Source organism: Mus musculus, chromosome 3 (genome assembly GCF_000001635.26).
Source record: "Mus musculus strain C57BL/6J chromosome 3, GRCm38.p6 C57BL/6J".
Taxonomy (NCBI): domain Eukaryota; kingdom Metazoa; phylum Chordata; class Mammalia; order Rodentia; family Muridae; genus Mus; species Mus musculus.
The window spans coordinates 121,630,257-121,650,423 of record NC_000069.6 but is presented as its reverse complement, the minus strand read 5'-3'; the positions used below and the strand labels follow the sequence as shown (position 1 = coordinate 121,650,423).

Sequence of the window (20,167 nt, the reverse complement as noted above, 5' to 3'; positions counted from 1 at the left end):
TCTAACAAGTCAAGCATTTTCCGTCTCCAACACAGACTTTTCACTGGAAAGAGGTGAGGATTTAGGGGTTCTTTAAGGATCTCTCTGGACTTCTGGCCTGTCACAATGGAAAATTACCACATGCCCATCAGAGCCTGTGAACCTCCACACTCCCATCTGCTACTTATGCTGCGGCTGTAATGATCACCAGTTCAGCAAGAAAACATGTACCCAAGATGCACCTGGGACGCCCGCCGTTCTAATCAGTCAGGTGTGACGTCAGAGTCAGGACCAGGAAGTGTGGACAGAACCTTGGGCAGGCTTGGGCACTTAACCCTTCTGTGCCTTGGGTCTTTCTCTGTCTAGAGGACAGAAGCACTGTCACCCCCTGCACTGCTGTGAGGACCCCATGAAAAGTACCCACCTGCAGTATGTGTGCTAATCAGGACACAAAGGACACTCCCGCCATCTCTCCATGTGAAATTGTCTCATGGTCATTGTAGATAGTTTATTTTAAAAAATAAAATTAGAAAAAAAGAAAAAGAAAAGAAGGCCTGCCTCTGATGTCTATGCTCTGAAAGCATCGTTTGTGTTTTGGTATTCTTTCTTTAATATCAGACTCTACACGCAGTTACACAGACAAGCTTACAGTTTCATAGTTAGGGAAGTCTCCTTGTGCTGACTTTTTTTCATCTGGCATATTTTAAACATTTTCTCACATCATTAAAAACTCTTACGAATTATTTTCAATGTCTTAAGAATAATAATATTTTCTTTTTTGTTTAAAAATGAAACAGGTGGCACTAGCAAGCGTGAAGACCCAGCTTTGACCTCTGGACCCTCACAATGACAGAGAGGACCAACTGCCAAAGGTGGCCTTGATCTCCCATATATGTGCCCTGGCATATACATCCACATACTCCACACAAAAAAATGGATAAATAAATATCCACTATAGACAACAAAATAGATACTAATACATACATTATTAATAATTAAGGTACCTTGAAAACAGAATATTGAGCATAACTGTTTACTACTTTGGTTTGCTATTTTTCTATTTATTTCCAATTTTGCAGATGGACAAGCCCATCAAAACACATGAGCCATATTATAGAAAGAATGTCTAGTGGATTTTCTCAAATAAAGAAAGTTTAATTTACACAGAACCAAAATAATATTAGAAGTCTATGCATAATAAACTTATTGCAAATTTGCCAGTTCCAAAAACATTTTTAAGTTAAGCAATACAAATACACATTCATCTTTTATCCTTTGCAGAGAGACAACATCTGTGTCCTTGTTGATGAATTTGAGACGGGGGTGGGGGGAGGAAGAGGGAGAGAGGGGAGTGCAGGATATGGTAGGGGGAAGAGTTAAAGGGCTTCCCATTCAAGTAACTGAGTTTGAACCCCCAAATCCACGTAAAAGAGGGTGAATGAGCACACCCCTGTAGCCCCAGTGCTTCTTTAGCAAGGAGGCTGGTAGAGAAAGAAGAATCCCTGACAACACATGATCAAGCTTGCCTGGCGTACACAGTACAGGCAACATAGTCTGTCACAGACAGGGTGGAAGGAAAGGACAGAAACTCAAGGTTGTCTTCTGACTTCACTCTCTAGTAACACACGCACACATGTCAACAATGATTTTGTACTGTGGTAACATGTAATTAACCGTGTCTTGCTTTTTATATCATACAAAATATGTTTCCATGAGTGAAGATCCAACAATCCTTCCATAATCTTACAAATAACCATATAAACCCCATCCACGTCGGAATGCGTGTTCACAATATTCACTCAACTCCTTGAGGGCCATACTGCCCTTGAGAGGCCTCCGTGTACATGTGCACTTGTTGGTTTTGTTAGTGAGTGCATTATGCAACTGTTTAAAGATGAAAATAGCTGTAATTTTTCCTTACAGAATTCACATTTCTTAGAGGAGACACTTTCCTAGAAATAGTGTAGTCCAGAAATGTTTTGAATAACCACTTATACACATAGTATGTGTGGGCATTTCACAGCTTGATCAACTGTTCTATTTGTGTAAAGAACTATTCTAAAGATTTCTTAAGCTCTATCATATCCTCGTTAGTTAGGGTAGAAATCTGGTTTGGTTTGGTTTGGTTTTTTCTAGGAACATCAGTGGAATGATCTCAATGTCATTACAAAAGATCTAACTTTTGACGGTGGGTTTTCGGATGCTGTAATCTCAGATGGATGTAGAGCACATCAGTCCAGCCCTTGATATCAGCATCCTTGAGCACCCCTCAGCTCCCAGTTGGGCTGTACTCAGACACCAGTACAAGGTCTCCTGGGAGCACTCCCTGTGGTCAGAACAGCACAGGCTTTGCCCAATGGTGTTCTTATCCCCCTCAGATCTCAAAGGACTAGAAGAAAGGCAAAGAATTAGAGTACCCATTACTATATGCTATATACTTACCAACATACGCAATATTACCAATTTGCTGTTCGGACAAGTTATCCTGACTTAGCTTGTATCTGTGGGGGTGAAAAGCAAAGATTTGTTTTATGCTGCTATGACAAGACACCTGATGCTGAAAACCTTTAGAAGCAAAAGGGGTCTAGTTAGCTCAGAGTTTGGAAGACTGGAAATCCTAGGACAAGCAGTTCTATGTGTTTGCCTCTGGGGAGGGCCTTCTGGCTAAGTCATTCAGTGATAAGTGACACCTCTGGTTAGAAGAGTGTGTGGGAGCAGCAGTAGTAGTGTGTGCAGAGAGGATCAAGCCATGAGAGAAGCCGTGAGAGCTCACATGGGGTTCACACTCGCCTCTGCACAGCAAGTCACTCTTGTTGAAGATTCTCTGCTTCCTCTAGTTCTAATCCTCTACGCCCCACTTCCTGAATACCTACCACTTTTCAGTATGGTTGCACTGGATGGGAGGTTTTGGGAGACACTATCCCATCCAAAGCCAGGATTCATCGCTGTGCCCCCAGGCCTGTTGTCTTTATTTGCTTTGCAACAATTAATAATAAATGTCAAAGAAAGGCAAGCAGTCTGTTTAAGTACCCTTCTCATCTCTGTGGCAAAACACTGCCTGAAACATCTTAAAGGAGTCAGGCTTTATTTTCCATCACATTCACAGAAGGTTCTCATGAGTGGTGCTTCTAGACAGTAGGGAGGCAAAGCATCCTGGCAGTGTGAACAACTGGCATGGTCTGTTCCCTTTAAGATACAGAGGATGTGGCCAGAAACTAGGCACAGCCCTCAACCCTTAAAGATGTTAGGGCTCCAGCTCTTCCTACCAGGCCAACTTTTATGGCCACAAGCTGGTGAAAGGGCCTTTGTAGCTGATCTTCCACTATTGGATGAGTGGTGGGGGACTCTCTGGTGTGTCTTCTGGGAGTCCCCAGGATCAGACAAAATCCCCACCTCTGTCACAAGGTCTGTAAACATCCTCATACTTGGATAGCAAAGCGCTGGCATGGTTAGCCTGCTTAATCACTACCCCACCCCTCCGAGGAGAAGGATGATTTCAGCCACTTGAGGAGGGAGAAACAGCCGTGACCTTCCTGCAAGGCTGATGATAACTCACTCCTTATAAGGAGAGGACAAACAAGGGCCCACGCTCAGGGCTCAGGAATGCACCTCTGTGTGTGTTCTTCCCAACTGCGCCCAGTAATTGGACTTTACACCTGAGGGCAGTCTTTTCTGTGGGCAGGAGGATGGGGGACATCCTCCCTTCCCACTGAGGAAGGCAGTAGTGATTACAGGGGGTAATCACAGCCATAAAGAGCCTGAATCAGCACCCCAGTTACACTGAACTTGATGGGAGGACTAAGAAACAAGCTCCCTGTTCACTGTAACGCCGACTTCACAATGATTTACTTATTATTTGACCAAAACAAAGTCAACATACACAGGACCAAAGTCAAACTGAGTTATTAACCACCAGTGACTTTAGCTATTATTCATACGTATGCTCCAGCAGGCATGCACTTAGGGCCAGTTAATATTTCTACTAACTCAGTAACTAAACCATTACGAGAGGCAAGTATTGAAGCTCAGGAAAAAAGGCCATTTTCCTGAGTTCTCTCAGCTGGTAAGTAAGAAACAGCTATGAATCCAACTCTCTCTGACTCCATAACCATCAGAAGCCCCCCAGAGGAGCTACAAACCCCCTAAAGCTCCCAGGAGACCAGGGGCCCCTGGGCTGTGCAGTATGAAGGTTGAGTTTAGCCTCTCCAGTGTGCTTCATGAGGAATTCCCAGAACTTAGGGACCAAATGGTGGGGTGTGTGTGTGTGTGTGTGTGTGTGTGTGTGTGTGTGTGAAGTTTACTTGCAGATATGTGCATATGCATGTATAGGCTGGAGGACAACATTGCCTGTTGTTTCTCAAGACTCACCCACATGTCCCTCAGTGGTGAGTAGGATAGGCTGGCTGGACAAGGAGCCCGGGTGTCTTGCCTGCCGCTGCCTCCCAGAACTGGGATCACAAACGCACAATGCCTCTTTTGGCTTTCATTTTTTTCAAAAGCAGGTTTTGGAAAGTGTCAGGGAATGCTTCTTTACCGCCTTAGCTATGACCCAGCCCTGTATTCCCTGCTAAACTGCCCTCCCTCTAATCACTCTGAAAAATACAGAACCAGAAAGCCAATCGCTGTAGGTTTCTTCTTCACTCAACACTGCAGAGCCCAGCTGCGGGGCCGTCCGAGGTCTTTATGTGAAATGCATCATGTCTCAGCCTCCTTGCGGAGTTGGCCTGCCAGCCTGTCCTCTGGCTGTTCTCACAAGCCACCCATGTTGCACCCTTTGGCTGCCCTCTCCCTATATTCAGTGCATAGTTGTCCAGAAAGTCTGCCCTGCCGTGACCCCCATTCTCTATTCATTGTGAACTTATTGCATATGCGAGACACAGTGCTGAGCTCCTGGGGTCAAGATCTCTGCCCTCTTGGGCAGATGCTCAGGACTGGAGAGAAAATAGCTACTGGTTTATACAATCAATCACTTTGCTGTGATTATATAAGCCCTTTAGAAATTTCAAAATTGCTAAGAGTGTGTCTGATGGAAACAGGGATGCGGGGCCTGCTCAAGGCTAGGATTGAGGAGATGTCTTCTTGGGGAAGAAGAGAAGATAGCCAAGGCTGAGAGAGGGGGAGGGAGAGGAAGGGGGAGGGGGAGGGGAGGGGGAGGGAGAGGAGAGGGAGAGGGAGAGGGAGAGGGAGGTGGCAGAACAAAGTCAAGAGGTCATCAGGAAGGGCCTCTGTGGAGCCACCTTCAGAATTCTACAAACGAGGAGCTTACACTGAAGGGTTTAAGTGGTGAATTGTACAAGTGCAGAAACAGAAGCAATGAATGATGCATGTGCCAATGGATTCTAAATGGTGCTGAGAATTAGCGAGGAGCTACCTATGGGGGCCTTTGGTCTCTCTCTGAAATAAGCTAAGTTGGCAGTAACTGGAAGGTGGGATTTGGGGAGACTCTCATATACGCTGGACTTGAATTCAGTATGGAGCCTAGAATGACCTTGAAGTTCTCAAATTCTCAAATTCCCCTGCCTCAATTTCTGAGGTGCTGAGATGACATACATGAGTCACCAGGCCCATTTATGGGGTGCTGGGGCTCAAACCCCAGCACCGTGTGCACTCCAGGTAAACACTCTACCAACTGAACTGCATTTCTAGGCCCAAAGATCAACTATTAAAAAGGCTACAGGAAGGTTTGTTTTTGAAGATTGGTCTGGTAATTCTGCCTGTCACCGCTACTAGAAGTCTGAAGCTAGAATTCTGGCATTGTTACTCCACACGAGTAGCCCACTCAGGCCTGCTCAGAGAGGAAGATCTGGATACCCTGTTAGGGCCAGCTGTGGGAAGGATGGCACTAGAGAACATGGTGTCAGGATCCCAGTAATGGATGCTATTGTCCAGGTTGCCCCCGTGAGCTGCTCTCTAAGCTTACAGAAGGCCGAAGACGTTCCAGATGTTCTCCTTGGAGTCTGCCACGGTAGGCCACCAACACTGAGTTCTTTGGTCCATCCCACATGAGCAAGAAGGAACTGCATGTATGGTCTGCAGGATTTCTCTGATCCTAACACTAGGGCTTAGTCACTCCAAAGGAATCTGTGGGTGACTTGTTCTGTGCTCCCAGGTGAGGCTGACAGACATGGTCTGTGGCCATGACTCTGGGCTAGTAGGGAACTTGAGGAGAAATGGGAAGAAGAGGGAGAGAGAAATGTACAAGAACTTTGATGAGCCTAATGGTGGAAGACAAAGAAAAAACCAGTAGCTTGTAACTGAGGCATGATGGTGCCCAAGATGGTTCTGCTTTTAAAAACTCAGTTGGCTTTGCCTTGAGATACACACACACATGCATAAACATACACATATACACACACACATGCATAAACATACACATATACACCTGTGGGAAATACACATTAACACACATGCATACACATACACAAATGTATAAACATACACATATACACCTGTAGGCAATACATATAACACATGTACATTAACACACATACATATAAAAACACACATACACACATGCATACATGTATACACACATATACCTGTGAACAATACACACATTTATACACTACACACATACATTTGCACACACACAACCTCCATACAGTTTCTTAGTTAAGAGAATGATAACATTTCCTTGTAATTGAACTTTTCATTAGCATAGGTCATCAGAGTTTTCCACAGAGCTCACACCCACTAAAAGTCCCTGCCAGAGCTCGTTGTGAGATTTATCGGCAGTCATATCACTACTGCTATGTGCTGGAAAAAAAACTGGAAAGAAGTGAAGAAATGTTATTAAAATTGAAATTAATCAAAAAGCTAAGACAGAATTGAAAATCAACCAGATGCCGAAGCTGCTTCTCAGCTGGAAATGAATTAGTGAAAGGCCAGACTCCTGTGGGTGCGATGTCCTTGATGCCCTTGTGGCCAGCAAGCCAAAGCTTTGTGGAGTGTCTGCCTGGGACTGGCTGTCTCCCAGCAGGGTGAGAGGAAGTTCTGTGCACTTCAATTGCTGCAATGACTTGATCCTGCCAGAAACCCAGGGAGACATCCCAAGCCAGCGCTGCCTGATGCTGGCTGTGTGCTTTGCCGAGTCTCCTCACCCACTGCAATCTCTACTACTTTATCTCTAAAATGTCAGCAAGAGTTTGCCCTTTAGCTGAGTGCGTGCTGCGTGCAAGGCTGAACCACGTGCGAGTTAAGACAGCATCCATCCCCATAGGAGAAGATACAGCACGGTGCGTAAGTATCTCACGCAAGATGACTCTGACTTCAACTCATATATGGCATTTATTAATTCATGAATATTGATTGTACACTTAAGTCATATCATTTTTACAAAGCTGATATAGTTTTATTGACAAGGCATCAGTTCCAGTCAAACTTCTAATGTGCCTTTGACATCGTTGGCTTTCTAAAAGTTAATTTTGAGTTTTGGTATGGATCTATATAGGCTGAGTGCATCCCTCCTTGCCCATCAAATCCCTCCCCCTTTTCCCACCTCCCCCTCCTGTTTATTCCTTGTTCCCTTAGACAATTTTATTTCTACTTTCATTTAATATGTATATTCATGATTTTATGTGACCATTTAAATCCAGGAATCACAAATGAGAGAAAATATGGTATGAATGGCTTAATTTGCTTAACATGATTAACTACAGTCATACCCATTTTCCTAAAGATGACATGACTTCATTCTTTATGGTTATTATATATATATGAATAAATATATTATATATATGAATGAGATATATATACATATCTCACAGTTTCTTTATTCCTCTGTTGTTGGAGATCTTCTTTCCTCCTCTGCTTCTAGAACCATCTTCTCTGTCTTCCCAAAGAAAGGCTCTGCCCGTCCTCTCTTATAATCTACCTCCAAGAAAGCTCAAGAGAGATACAACTTCACATTTCTCTAACCAGGGCCTACCTGCCAAAGAAAAGACCTTGATTAACAGCCAGGGTTAGAAGATAAAAACCCCTAACTTTGGCTGAAGGCGATGTCTTTAAAAATTAATTAAGCTTAAACTGAAACCACAAACTAAATTTCTTTGCATTGGAATTCAATGGGAACTTGGGATAGAGGCAAGCAGAGGAGAGAGTGGGAGCGGGCAGGGAGATCAGAGAGAAAAGAAAGGTGGCAAGCCTCAAGGTAGAGCGGCTGACAAGCACAGAACAGGGGAGCACTTTAGAGTGTGAAGGAACTCGTCCTGACTGACCCACTGGGGTTGGAGCAGCTTCTGAGTGGAAACTGAGGGGCAAAGGTACGCTTCACACCAGTCATGGTGAGGCAAAACAAAAGGCATCTGTGGGATGAAGAGGAAGGCAGAGAGAGACACTGAAGGAATTTAGTGGCAGCAGGAAGAGCCACCGCTAAGCACAAACGGGCTCCTTAGCAATGGAGGATGCCTTGCGTGGTGTGTTTCACAGGACGTAGAGTAAGTGAGCCCATCTGTTATTGAGGCAGGGTTCTTTGAGCACTGTGTGGGACATACACTGAGCTGGACCAATTTTCTAATAGCCCTGGCAAAGCTGAAGACATTCCAAAGTGACACTTGTATCTTTCGATTGGCTACCAGACTACTAAAATATGATTCTCTGGAAATTGGAATTTCCCAAGAATCTCATGGTGTCAGCCAGAAGAGCTTGTCTACCAGAAAGAGATTTTACACACGGCTCTGCCAACCTGTCAGGCCTCTTCACAGAAGGGACTCCAGTCCTCCATTGTAGACAGACAGCTATGATGAAAGAGACCTACCACACCTTGACCAGGACTATTTAGTTACGCATGTCTCAGACCTTCTATTTAAACTAAACCATGTCAGGACATGGAGGATGGACTTGGGAATGTAGGGGACATCTTGGTACCTCTGCCGGACAGGGCCACAGTGACTGTTTTCTCTTCCTCATCATTACTTTTTACAACTTTAATTTAAATTGTCCCACTGAGACCTGGTGGCCAGGCCTAGCTTATTAGGGTTAGCAGGGTCCAGGCTCTGCTCTAAACAACTCCGGTAACATTTGACCTACCTACTTAAGGGTGGTCTCTGCTGCATATTGGCCCTTCAGTGATGAGTCTGCTCCACTCCTCCCTGCAGCTCGGCTCCCCAGTTTTGAGTTTCTATACTGGAAGGAAGAGGTCTGTGACCTCTCTGCTCTCCTGTCTTCATAAGGCTTTGTTGTGCTGAGATAATATTGATTTCTCCCTTCTAGCAATACAGAAAGAGCCTCAGAAACCTCTACTGAAGGTCCCCCAAGGTGGCACCAGTTGTCACCTTCACCTGTTTAGTTCACGCTCACCATCCATGTCCCTAAATTGGAGGGGCCCTCTTGTTAACTCCAGCATCCTCTCTCAACATGACCATGATCCTCATGATCCAGAAACCAGCTGGCCAGGAGCCTATGGATTTAAGGATGTTCACAACTCTCCTGCCAAGGATGCTGTCCTCTGACCCCTGTGTACCCAAACAACTGATTCCTGACTGGAATCCCTGCTTCCTTCAGACATTCCTGTGTGCTGGCAGAAGTCTCCATGCTGGTTGCAGGAACCCTTGGCTGTTGTCCTTAAGGCAACTTCTGACCTTTCTCTACAAGTAACTTCCCTGGGGGATTATTAAATAGAGAATCGCCAGGACTCCCCCAGGCTTGGAGGCTCTCAAAGCTCCAGCAGCTCTCCTGGTGGCCAGACTTCCTGTCAGAGTCCTGTAGGATTTCTGACACGGGGTCTCTGTTGACTTTGTCCCTCTATTCTTCCTTGGCTCATTCCTCTTCCTGTTGCTTTTCTCACCAGGGCCCTTTTGGCTCAGTGTTAATTTGAGCCATTGCTGGCCCTCTGCAAAGATGAGGGCAAGCATGAAGAAAACCTGAGGTCTTAGCTCCTCTCCTCTGTTTACTCTCTTCATGCCCAGCAGCTGGACATTGGAAAATACCATGCCAAGAACCTGACATGACTTCTAACACATCTCTTAGCTTCCTAAGAAACCCTCCTTGCCTATTGGCTTTGAGATGGCCGAATTCTTTCCCAGTTCTCCAAACACCTCACTTTTAGTGCTGATTAAATCTACTGAGCATGCTACATGCTGGCCACTGTACTTAGTACTTTGATTTCTCCTTAAGTGACTATCACTGTCCCGTAAGCTGAAAACTCTGTGTTTCCTGCATTTTACACAAGAGGAAACTAAGACACTGAGATATTAGAAAGTGACTGAATCATATTGACACAGCTTAGTCAACAGCTTAGGTGCTCTGGCATCTTTGGGTATCTTACATCTGTAAGTTGTTTCCTATACCGGAGAGGACTCCCTTAATCCCACCCACATGTGAGTAGATGGGACAGGCGGCTCCCCATCCCTAGCTTAGCACATGTGCTCTTTCTATAGTAGCATTGGAAGGCAGAGGCGTAGGTGGATGGATAGGAGGGTGGATGACAGGATAATGGGCAGAAAGGTAGATAGGTGAATGTACGGGAAGAGAGATAGGTAGATAATGAATGGATGAATGGTGGGGGGCAGGCAAAAGTATAGGAGAGAGGCAGGCAAGTGGAAGAAAGGGGTGGACTTCCTGTGATCAAGGGATGTTTGTGCAGACAAACATTTTGGACTTTCTCTAGGTCCTCACCCACAGAGGTAGCAGCAGCTGCAGTCCCTTCTGCAGTTACTTCCGCCTGGCTTTCTTTTTCCAGATGCTTCATGCTAACTCTGGAATTCAAAGTAACTTTGCCCAGGAAGCCTTCGTTTTCTTTAGGGGTGACCGTCATCTGATCTCTGTGGGGCCCTGTGTCCCGAACCTGACTCAACAGTGTCTGTCTGTCTGCAGGATGTGCTGTTTATGTCTGGAAGCCTGAGACACTCTGCTCCACAAAAGCAAGGAATTCTGCACCTCCCAATGCACTGGAGTAGAGTCAAGGCGAGGACTATTCGACCTGGCTTTTTAACCCAGGACAAGCTCATGAAAAAGGTGAGCTTGCAAGACAGGGACCAGCTTACCCATCATTCCTTAACTGCCTCTGTCTCCAAATCCTGCCTGTCATCCTTCAATCCACACAATGGTCTTCTCTCTCTCTCCTTCTCTCTCTCTCTCTTTCTCTCTCTCTCCCTCCCTCCCTCTCTCCTCTCTTCTCTGTCTCTTTGCCTCTCTGTTTGTTTCTCTTCCTCCCTCCCTCTCTCCCTCCTTCCCTCCCTCCCTCTCTCTCTCTTTTCCTGGATCCAGATGGCAAACTCCGACTTGCTGAATCATTCACGAATGCTTTCCATGACCATTAGAAAGAGTTCCTCCATCAAAGCAATGACAAGATCAGAGGCTAAGTCACCCAAAGAGCTCCATGCCAGTGACCCTTCCTGTGCTTGCCGTCTGGCAAGTGCACTCTGGGCTCCGTTTTCTTATACTAGTTTTATGTATTCACTGGTTAAGGTGATTTCAGAATCAAGCAAGGCAGAGAACAAGCCAAAGCCAAGCTCCTTTCCCATTGACTCTCAGATCTCCAAAAAAAAGTTCTTTCTGTTACCCTCAGACTCGGGGTTTGGGACACAAACATGGCAACTCTCTCACCAACCTTAGGTTCCTTAGCTCATGTCTTACTGCAGGGGCTGCAACTTGTCATAAGTGGCCTGATCCTGCACCTTACCTAGGTTTTTCTGTCCCTTTGCTATGGGCCAAGAGGCCCTGGCCATGAAAACAGGATTGAAGCATGACTTTTGGCTAACCCCCCTGTTTTTATTAACAAGTGCCTATTATTAACAAGAAGGTGAAGTTATCACAGGGAACTTTTCAAGATGGTGCCCAAAATCTTCATTTGACACAGGCATATAACAGAGGAAAGGAAGCACACCATTTAGCCTCCTTTGGTTTCTGAGCTTTTCAGTAAACTCAACATGCCCGGCACTAATCTTTCTTGTCTGGCTATGAGCTAGAATAACAGGTAAACACATTCCTAGCCAATGTGAAAATACATTAAGCTTCCATGCTCCGTGAACCATGAACACACCTGCAGATGACAGGTATGCCCCTGTTCCTGGCAAGCCCATGCTGGGCTCCAAGCTGGGCCCCAAGCTCCTTTGTTTTTTAAAGAAGAAAAGGATTATGTGGGAGAGGGAGGGCAGGTTCTCTTGGCAGGTTGAACCTTCTGTGGGCACCTTTGTGAAGACTGGAGAAATTTATACAGTCTTCCAAGCGGTCACAGTGACCCCCAGGCACATGGCTTGGCCAGTAGAGTATAGAAAGATGCTATCTCTATGTGTGGGTGAGAGTGAGGCATCCCTGGCCCTGGGGCCACACACCTTTGCCTGCCCCAGAGATAGATCAAGTTGTCTTGACTTTAGGAGTGGCTGCTGTCGTTTTGCTGGCCGTAGACTTTAAGAACAACAATCTTGTTGATGACTAGGCAGTGAAAGTGACTGGACTTAGCAGACTGGCCATTACTGGGCACTCCTTACCTGCTGGTTCAGAGGCATCTGTCATCATTACCCACTCAGCAAAAAGGAAGTGAATCTGGACCAACACAAACCGCAAACTTCTCTGAAATCTTCCCATTAGAGCAACCCTTGGATATGCAGATCATTCTTGATAAAAATGGAGGTAGAAACGTCCTGGAGAGGCCACTCCACGACTATAGGCAAAACTGCTTTGAGCTTATCCTAAAATATTCTTGATAGCAGAAAAGAGACTATTGGTTTGAAATTCCCTTTAGTAAACATGTTAAATGGCTTCTGAATGCTTCCTGAATCCTTACCTATTTCTGTCTTAATTATACTATAGATGAAAGGGAAATTTTCTGACAAGTCAAGCATCAAGGACCTCCCCCACCCTTCTGCTGGGTTTTCGGGGACACCACCCTGAAAAGGAGATTCACGGGCAGGAAGATATTTGAGCCAAACAGAGCATCACCTAAGAACAAGTAAAAGAAGCAAGACTCAGAGAGGTGGGAACCACAGCACCATTGTCATGGGAACCACAATGTGACAACTCCAGAACAAAGTATTCTTTCCTCCAGCATCAAAGCATAAGTCTTAGGTAAGTATTTATTGGTGCAGAGTGCCTGACCTTTAATCTAACTACCAAGACCAGGTCAAGAGTAATTGTGACTAGCCACAAATTAGATGACCCCACCTACCAATAAAAACAGTTATTGGAGCCAGCAGTATGGCTCAATGGCTACAAACACTTGCCACCAAGCCTGGACCTGAGTTCAATCCCTGGAATCCACATGGTGAGAAGAAAGAACCAACTCCCTTAAATTGTCCTCTGACTTTTAGACAGACTCTATGGTATGCACATACCTGCTCCCCAACACTAATTAAATAAATGCAAAAGAAATTAGAAACTTATTGGCTGGACCAAATCAGCAGATAACCATAAAGTTCTAACGCTGCTCTTAAAACTTTAATGAAATCCGAAAGGCTTAGCGAAAGTAGACGGGCTAGGAGGAAGTACCCAGAGAGCAGTTGTGCTTGCTTCCCCTGTAGGCACAAGAACAAATACAGCTTAAGGTCTTGGGGCAAGCAGGTACTGATACCCATCAGCACTGGCTCAAACCCCAGCCCTGAATGTGACCTGTGTCTGAACCCTTCTGGAGAATGAAGACTGTTCAGCAAACATATTCTTCCAGCGTGTCTAATGCGCTCGCCTCCCTGAGCTTCCTGAGCCAGCTGAGCCTGGGTCATCAGGACTATGCTTTCAAGAGCAGAAAGTATTTCTCAAGAAAGTCAGTTTTGTCCTAACTAGAACAGTGTGTTTGGAGGATGCAGGGGAAATCTTTGAGAATCGGGACTGTCTAGTAGCTGAGAACGGTTCATGTGTATCTTTCCCTCCTCAAAACAGAGCATGTCTTTGACACCTAAAGAATGAAGGGACAGAGAGTTCTGGGTCTTTGGCAGCAAGCCCGTCCATTCATACCCTTACTTCAGCTCTACACTGTTGTGGCCAGCTGGATGTGCCAAGACTCTCCAAACCCAAGATCGCTCACTCGCTTCTTCATCTGTAACATGTCTGCCCCCTCTTGGTGAGAACACACTCTTCCTCACTCCCATAAATCACCCTCAGAATCCAGTCCCCTTCCCAAGGCCAACTTCAAAACCCTCACTACACCAGCAATCTTCTTGAGACCTTTAATCTCCTCATGGAACAAATGTCGTGTTAATCCAATGATAAGTTTCACAACCTTTTTAAAGACATCATATCTAGAAGCTATCACGTATCGGGTACAGGAGGTAGAGACATGTGAAATAAAATTAACCAAGCCAGCTTGGTTACTATGGTCAATAGCTTAGATAGCATGTATTTCTCCATAACAGTTCCTCAGTCTTTAGCATTCATTTGCTTGTTTTAGCTTATGCCTCAGACAATTCCATTACCATCACCGGACTTTGGGCTACATGATCACCAAAGATCCATTCTCATTCAGTAGTCTTAGATGTTATAATTGCCTTGTTAGCGTTCAGTGATCACTTTTGTTCTTGATAATTGTCATCCAGAGATCCCGGGATGTCTCTCTAAGCTTCAGAGAATCGTGGGCAGAGGTTCGGAATTGGTGCACAATAGCATCCCTGCATCTGCTGACTACGGTGGTCAGTGTGATACCCAAGTCCTCTTACTCTTCTCTCCCCATCTGAGAAGCAGGGAGGCTGTTCCAGTGTTCACAAAGGCGCCTTCCAGAGCTCACGTCGTAGCTGACCCACAGTGACTCACTCACACACTCTCACAGGAACACACTGTGTTCTACAAGGACACGGCTGCCAAACCACCTGGCAGAGGAAAACAAACACTCAGCCACTCCCAGCCTCACCCCAGGGGGACATGCTGAGAGCCCCCGAAGGCTTGAGAGTCAGTTGCTGGCCATGATTTTCAGCATAAACACAAGAACCAGTTGAACAAATAACTGTAGAAGTGGGTAGCAGCCAGCCCTGCTTGATTGAAAATCACTCGCCTCCCTCCCTCTCTGGGAGGCTTTGTTCCCTAACTCCCCATTTCCTAGTCATGGCCACTATTGGGCAGATTGAATGAAGCACTATGCTGAGTCTTCTTCAGACTTGGCATACGTGTTAGGCAGGTACTCATTGCTGGAAGAAATCAATGGAAGACAATTCAGTCAAATGACTTAGGTTGCTTCAAGCAGCTATTAGATGAGCTATTTAGATCACCATCTTCACAGTCGAATATACACATCATGATTTCTGTCTCGGTTCATGCTTTATCCTAGTTTTAAATGTCAACTTGACACTGCCTAGGGTCTCAGTTGAGGGACTTTCCAGATCAGATTGGCCTGTGAGCTTGTCTGTGAGGAATGTCATTGATTGGTAACTTATTTAACAGGGCTCAGTCTCCTGTGGTCAACACCAAACCCAAGAAGGTAGCCCTGGACTAAGCTTGCTAACCACAAGCCTGCAAGCAAGCCAATCATAGCATTTCTCCGTGGTTTCTGATTTAGGTTTCTGCTTGAGTTCCTGTCTTGACTTCCCTCAATGGTGGACTATGACCTGGAAGTATATAAGCCAAATAAACTCTTCCTTTCTACAAAATTGCTTTTGGTCAGTATTTTATTACAGCAACCAAAATGAAACCAGGACAATGCTGCCATAGCAGATACTTTAGACTGGGAATTTACAAAGAACGTGAGTTGACTTTATACAGTCCTACAGACTAGAAGTCCAAGATCAAGAAACAGAAGATTTGGTGTTTGATATAGGCTCTTCTCGGCATCCTAGATGATGCCTTGTTCCCAAGTCCTCACATTGGAGAAAAATCAAATGGAAGTAGATCCTCTCTCTCTCTCTCTCCCTCTCTCTCTCTCTCTCTCTCTCTCTCTCTCTCTCTCTCTCTCACACACACACACACACACACACACACACACACACACACACACACAAATTCCTTTTACAATCTGAATCGATCCATGAGGTCGATTGCTCGTAAGGATGCCATCTCCTAACACCATTGTCTTGGGAGTTAAGCTCCAACACGTGAATTTTCAAGGCCAGCCCTCTCTCTATTCTTGTGACAGTGTGTCCACCAGTTCCTCTCAAGTACAAGGCTGCACCATGTGCTCATGGCAGCTAAGCAGCATGCTTCTCAAGACTCGGTTGCACTTGTCCTCAGGTCTGATGGTGACATAGTCCTTGTGGTCATGACAGGGTAACTTACTTAACCATTATAAGAATTAAGTGCAACGGTGTAAAGTTGAAAAGCAAACCAAGGGGTGAGAATACTCAATTCCTAGATGCCTTTACAACCAATGTTGATATGTAAGTGGTGTTGCTGGATGAAAAATACGGGAAGATAAATTGGCCTATACTGTCTAGGACCCTTGCTCTCTCTTTGAAGAAGCTAAAGTTAAATTACAGAGGAGAAATTTGGCTATAGCTTACATAAAGCAATGCAAATGTCAGCCAGAAAGATTCATACTAAAAGAGAGACCTGAACCCACAAAAAAACATCAGTTTATACTGTAGATTTTAAGTCAGAGTTCTGTATGTATGTTAGCTACTTGAAAAATAATAAATCTAAAAATATACCAAGTGGATATAGTGAAATGTATTCTATAGTCCAGGATTCACCTATTTTCTATTTTTTTCAGTCCATATTCAGATTTTAGCATTGCCTCCACAATCATTATTGTTGTTGTTGGTGGTGGTGTTGATATTAAGCATTATAAATGAACATAAAAGTAGAAGACAGAGAGGGAGCTGCTGTATCCTGTCTACATTTTGCCAGCCATAAACACATACTCTCTCTTCCTATATACCTATCTCTCTGTCTGTCTGTCCATCTGTCCATCCATCATCCATCCATCCATCCATCCATCCATCGTCCATCCATTTATCTGTCTGTCTATCTATCTATCTATCTATCTATCTATCTATCTCTATCTATCCATCCATCCATCCATCCATCCATCCATCCATCTATCTACCTATCTATCTTTCTCTGTGCGATACATTTTGAAGCAAATTCCAGACACTGTTATTTACCTCAATAGATGCTCTGGCAGCATGTCTATGTTTGCCCATAAGACAATGCTCTAATCATGGCTGCCATAATTAGCAACAACTCTTTAGTGTCATCTAACACCTTTGCAGATTGCCCCCCCAGATGTTTTTTCTACTGTTTTGTTCAAACTGTGGTACAAATAAACTATATACATTATGTACATTATATGCATTGCATTTGGTTGTTACGTCTCATACTGTTTGATATTTAGGATATGGTCTCATTTATTTATTTAAGACTTTATTTTTAATTACATACTTGTGTGGGGGTATGTTAGCGTGAGTGCAGGAACCAGAGGCTTAGGATGCCCCTGGGATTGGAGTTGCAGGCTGTTGTAGTTTACCCAGCATGGATACTTAGCGTTGAACTCAGGTCCTTTTCAAAAACAAGAAATGTTCTTAACTGTTGGTCCATCTCTCCAACCCATCCTTCACATTTTTATTTATGCTATCCATTTATTGAAACCCTCTTTTGTAAATAGAGATGTGGAGAGGTCTTGTTTTGGTTTGTTTTAGTTATACATATCTGGATGTGTGTCTGTGTGGGTGTGCATGCTGCGTGTATGCAGGTACTCAAGGAAGCCAGGAGAGGTGCTGGATCTCCTGGAGCTGGAGTTACAGGTGAATGGAACCTGCCTAGCATGGAAAGTAGGAGCAGACTTTCAGTCTCTGGAAGACGAGAAAGCCCTCAGAATTTTAAAACCATCAGAGACTTTAAAAAAAGAACAAAGATTTTATTTATTTTATGTATATGAGTATACTGTAGATTGTGAGCCACCATGTGGTTGCTAAGAATTGAACTCAGGACCTCAGGAAGAAGAGTCAGTGCTCTTACCTGCTGAGCTATCTCTCCAGCCCCCTGTCAGAGACTTTTAAAGAAGAGCAATTGACAAAATTTAGTGGTGTTAAACCCCCAAACATATCAAAGCACACACAAATCCTCCCACCTCCTCAGGAGTGCTCAGGGAGCTGGTGTGATCATGGCCCAGGAGACAACTCAGTTTTCCTTTGTGTACAGTGACATGAAGAGCAAAGAAAGAGAAAGATGGCGGGCTTGGATATCAGGACCATCGGCTCAAGCCACCAGAAAAATCAAACAATGAGATGCAGATACCATTCACACTTGGAGATTAAAATCAGAGGAAGATTGTGAAATGGCAGTGAGTCCGTGAAGACATCGGAACCCTGATGCATGACTATTGGGGTGCACTATGGCAATAAGCAAGATAGCCCCTCAAAATATTCAATAAGTGATCGCATAATTCAGGAACTCTACTTTTGGTTATATACAGGAGATGAGTGAAAATCATCTATTCTCATAAAAGCTTGTGTATTGGGGGGGGGTGCTGGAGAGATGTCTCAGTGGCTAAGAGCACTGACTGCTCTTCCAAAGGTCCTGAGTTCAAATCCCAGCAACCACATGGTGGCTCACAACCATATCTAATGAGATCTGACACCCTCCTCTGGCGAGTCTGAAGATAACTACAGTGTATTTACATATATCAATAGATAAATCTTTAAAAGAAAAAAAATTCTTAAAAAAAAAAACCTTGTGTATGAATGTCTGTAGTGAACATGGCCCGGATGTACGTGAGGAATTAGTCAATCAATAAGGTGCACACATAACAGAATATTTTGCCACTGTGGAAAAACGTGAGTATGTGCCGAAACATAAATTGAAAATATTATGTTAGGTGAAGGAAGCCAGTTAAAAAAGCAGGTATTGGCAGGGCATGGTGGCACATGCCTTTAATTCCAGCACTCCAGAGGCAGAGGGAGGTGGATCTCTGAGTTCAAGGCCTAAGCTAGACAAGGCTATATGTGACAACCTGTTTAACTAAAAAAAACCCAAAAAACAAAAACAAAAACAAAACCATATTATATTGTTCCATTTATATAAAATATTCGTTATTTATAAATAGATTAGTGATTTCTTAAGGAGAATTGGGGAAATTTAGGGGAAGACTGGGTAAGGAGTGTGGGAGGGATTTCTTTTGGGGTGTGCTGAAAATATTCAATTAGTGGTAGTAGTTAGACAGCTCTGTGACTATATTGTCATTGTGTTGATTTGAATCAGGTGAACTGTATGGGATATGAATTGTGTCTTAATAAAGGAAACTAAGTTAAATTTCATGTGGTCAAAAATGTCCAGTTGAGAAGTATTAATAAGAACGGACAACCTCAGCTCTCACAAAATGCGTGTGTAGGCACATACCCCCATACCCATGTCTCTACCTCCAAGCACACAGAGAGACATTCGAGGGTCTCTTATTAGCCTTTCGTCAGAGCATTCAGAGCACTCAGAATGGTCTTACCTGGAAGCATCTAGCTCCCCAGAGGGTGGGAAGGAGCCTCCTTTGCTACTGTTAGAAAACATGATTCAGATCAGTGCAGATGACCAAGACAGAGCACACGCCATCTTCCTGGTGATTCCCGAAGTTTTCTGGAATGGGTTAGTCCTGGGATGGGCTAAGAACTTGATGATCTCTTGACCCTGATTTTGCTATTGCTACAAAAGGGAACATGAAGGAGAATTCGCTTTCATTTGTGCCTATCCCCGAGTCCCCTCCAGGCCACTCACTTCCTCCCTGCCTTGTCCTTCCTGCCTCTGTCGAAGACAGTGAGACACCGAACCAGTTTCTTAACCTTCTGGGGAGTGGGAAGAGGAAGGGGAGGCTGCGACTGAGCAGAGCTGTGGTGTCAGACTCCGTGTCTCTGTAAGTAGGGGAAAACCAACCAGGAACCTGAAAACTGACTCTCTCGAGTCATCTGTGGAGATGGGACTATATCTCCAGAGGTTTCAGAATGGAGCTCTGCCATGCCTGGTGGATGTGGGTGGATGGCGAGCCGCATGCAGCCTGTGGTCAGAGTTGAGGAACAATATGATCTGGCCTTCCTTGCCTATTTTAGAAATCTTCAGGCTGTTCTGTTTGCTGCTCCTGTCAGAAGTGGGCATCTGCCCGAGCTGTGCATTTCCAATTACTCTCTGGCCGCAGGATCCTGTGGCCATCTTTCTCAGAAGCCTGTGGCCTCGTTGAAATAGCAGGTCTAGATGAAGTCTCATGTCAACACCAAAACCTTGTTTATGAGGGACAGAGAAGAGTGAGCACAGTTCCCATGGATGCTCCCTACCCTCAAGAGAGCATCCAAGTCTCTTCCAGCTCCTTAACCCACTCAGAGGGCAACTGTTCTCCCTGCCAGCTCCAAGGAAA

The 20,167-nt window shown here is 44.7% G+C and overlaps 1 long non-coding RNA gene across 3 annotated transcripts; it reads left to right on the top strand.

The window, feature by feature from the left end:
* Nucleotides 1-3,970: 3,970 nt before the first annotated feature.
* A730020M07Rik (RIKEN cDNA A730020M07 gene) lies at nt 3,971-15,488 on the top strand. 3 transcript variants are annotated; one of them, NR_036456.1, is made up of 4 exons: nt 6,939-7,218; nt 10,792-10,932; nt 12,730-12,984; nt 13,792-15,488. It is a non-coding gene; the product is annotated as an RIKEN cDNA A730020M07 gene (long non-coding RNA). The 3 variants fall into 3 exon arrangements; NR_036458.1 differs by lacking the exons at nt 6,939-7,218; nt 13,792-15,488 and adding an exon at nt 3,971-4,042 and having other exon boundaries at nt 12,730-13,298; NR_036457.1 differs by lacking the exon at nt 13,792-15,488 and having other exon boundaries at nt 12,730-13,298.
* The last annotated feature ends 4,679 nt before the right edge of the window (nt 15,489-20,167 follow it).